This window comes from Ylistrum balloti, unplaced genomic scaffold, assembly GCF_031769215.1.
Source record: "Ylistrum balloti isolate Yb309-2 unplaced genomic scaffold, AGI_CSIRO_Ybal_v1 Utg369734, whole genome shotgun sequence".
NCBI lineage: Eukaryota > Metazoa > Mollusca > Bivalvia > Pectinida > Pectinidae > Ylistrum > Ylistrum balloti.
This window is the reverse complement of record NW_026781947.1, coordinates 540,476-543,808: the sequence shown is the minus strand read 5'-3', so window position 1 is coordinate 543,808 and position 3,333 is coordinate 540,476.

The following is a 3,333-nucleotide window of genomic DNA, read 5'->3' as shown; positions in this document are numbered from 1 at the left end:
GACAAGTTGTCATGAGAGTTTTCTTTTCATTTGTCTTTGTTTTGTGTTCTTCTCGCCACTTAGTTAATACCTATATCCGGTGTATCGTACCGTGCTGATGATAGACAGTGTCTATTGTTTAAGTGCCTAGGTTATAACAATTCAGATGAGAACACTTTTCATCATCACTGTGTTGTTGACATGCACAATAAATGATTTACCCACAAGTCGACAGCACACCCCATAACAATGAAAATAACAGTAAGGTCATGACCCTTAACATTCATCAGACAAGCGGCGGACGAACGGACAGACCACGAAATTTGCTGATGGTGGTCTAACAAAGCTCACGAATTCAAATTTTGAACATGTCTAGAACTTATCCAAAATCAATCTCATAATGATGTTAGGTTCTGTTCATGAAAAAAAAAACAGTTGCGATGTACTGTTATAAAATGGCTACTGTGGTTGCCATGTTGACTTTTTTAACAAATGAAACTTCAAGAATTTTGAGTGACACCTGGGAGGTAGTTCAGACTATGATGAGTTATGTTGGGTTTTGGACCAAACCGAAAAATAGGATTTGATGAGAAAAATCTCAGGATCACTTTATGCACATTTGATATCATTGACACTCTCTGATAATGTTTCAGGCAAAATTTGGTTGAAATCTGCCCAGACATTAAGAAGGAGTGACGTTTTATTGAAATATATTGCCTAACTGCCCCTTAGGGGCCATGCTCTGGGGTCAAATCAACATTCTGAATTTAAGAAATTATACTTTAACCCCAAATATGTTTCAGACCAAAATTGGTTGAAATCTACACAGGCATTAAGAAGGAATTGCATTTCAAACAAAACATTGACTAAATGCTCCTTTCTGTGCCCTAAGTCCCAATGGGTTAAAGCAACTTTCTGAATTTAAGAATTAATTACCTACTCCTATTGAAAATGAAAAAAATTAAATGAAATCCGTATAAGCATTAAGAAGAATAGCTAAATTTTGACTAACTTCCTTTTTTGGGGCCCCGCCCCCAGGTCCATAGGGTTGATGTTGATGTTTCAGTCCACCTTTGGTGGAACTCTACCCAGACGTTTAGAAGGAGAAGTCTTTTCTTGGATATCTATGTAATTAAAGCTTTGGTAATAGTGTGTACATTTTTGTGTGTACAAACTAACTTACGTTGGGAGAAGTTCCGGGCCACTTGTTCAAAGTTATCAGATCGTGGCATTTTCTCGAAAGTCTCTTCAAAATGGAGATGAACGAAATCCTTAGCCAAGCATATGATGGCTTACATATGGCACTTCGTCTTTTCGTTTGTTGCCCGCGAAAAAACGTGTCGTTGATGAATTTTAAACTTGAAATTTGATAATTGACCTAGATTATACAACACAGACTAACACTGAATATACATGTACTATGGGTCGTGGATAATTAAACATACTCTGGGCCTTAGATTGATATTTTAAAAAAAGTTAAAGAACACAGTGTGTCAGTGGCCATAAATACATCAATTAAGATTCCATCGTTATAATTAAAAATCTTACTAGGGAATTTTAGAATTTAAGCACTTTCTTGATATATGTATATATAAATATTTAATAAGTAGATGATTAAGATTTAATATAATCTTTTGACAAATATTTTAGAATTTTGGTGGTCAGGTGGCACAGTGGTAACGATCTCGTCTTTCGAAGTTGTTGAAGGTTTTTCTTCCCATCAATGCACTGGTAGAATTGGTCCACGAGAACTATTCGGAAATCACACAGGAGGTAATATCGGTTAGGTATTTAAGTCTCCTGAAGCAGTTCCCACTAGATTGGGTAGAAATGGTTGTAAACAACTATTAGGCGTGCACTGGTCTGTTTATTTTTTTCATTTTTTAAAACATTGTCCGGTTTTATCATATTTATCAGAAGTACTAGAAGAAAATGTTATCTAATGTTCATCCTGGGACTATTAATTCACTTAATTATGACAGTCTTGTTGTCTTTGGTTTTAGTGAAACATGCAAATATGAAAATATATGTATTTTTTTGTAAATTTCGTTCTGAATGTGGAAAGATTTTGTGTCTTTATTATCGAAGTCGAGATAACATTATGTTTTTCAAGAAATACTTTGCAGATGATAAACATGTTTTTGGAGAAGATAAAAGGGTGAAAGTTGAGATACAATATATATGTTAATAAATGTGTTTGTTTTTCCAAATGTCAAGACCTGCGATTAAAATGCCAAATAGAACTGTGATTTTTAAAAATTCTTTAAATGCCTTTATCATTCTTCTTTGCACTGTAAGGAACCTCAGCGGCGCCAACCCTGAGACCCCTTTGCTGGTACATTAAATCATAAGTTTAAAAAAGAAGAAGAATGAAAAAAAAAAACCCAAAAAACAAAAACAATCCGGTTTCCCACAGTAAGACCCCTCGCACGTTTAAGACTGATTAGCATAAGTTTCAACTTGTTTCGCAATTGTTATAAAAACAAATAATAATAATAATAAAAAAAAAAAAATCAAAACTCATTTCAGATATCTATCGTCATATCTGACTGAAATTCAATGACTTTCGATAAATTTACTCTCGATGCGTTTTGGTGAAGTTTAAAAAGAAAGTTACAATTTTTAAGAAATAAATTCACCACTTCTAGCTAGTCTGTATCAATAAAATAACAAAGCTGGATCGGAATTTAAACAACAATGTAAAATTGTGCGACAAATTACTTACCATTTAGGAAGCATTGTGGAAAGAGCGGATATACGTTATAATATTTTGTGCATAACCCATTTGTAATATTTTTTAAACTAAAATAAATTTTAAACACATTTACGGAGAAAATATTATAAACACGATGTTGGTTCAGACTTATAACGTTTTGTTCAAAACTTCCGCATATCGTTCCCTTATTAACGTCCAGGTCAGGAGTCAAAGGTCACGAACGAGGCACACTGATCTCAACCACATCATGGATGGATATACGTGCTGCCGGCGTGGTGACAGTTCCCGAAGTGAAACGACGGGCAATGCACGTGTACAAGAAATGGTAAATATCACACGTATGCAATTATATCAAGATTGCAATGTTTATAGTTTTTACAGGGCAAAGTGTTGTTGAAAAACACGCCCCCTTAAATATACTTGTTATATATATATACACACACTCGGTGAGTGTTCAAGTACACGCTTACTGGTGTGTTTACATTGCCTCGTTATCGTTAAAGTCCAATAGACATTAGGTCAAGATAAACCACACCTGTCAACTGCTATATAAGCTGAGCTTACATTATTAACAAACAATACTAATTCATGAATTATATATTATGTACATCGGATATTGCAATTGTTTCCTATTTATG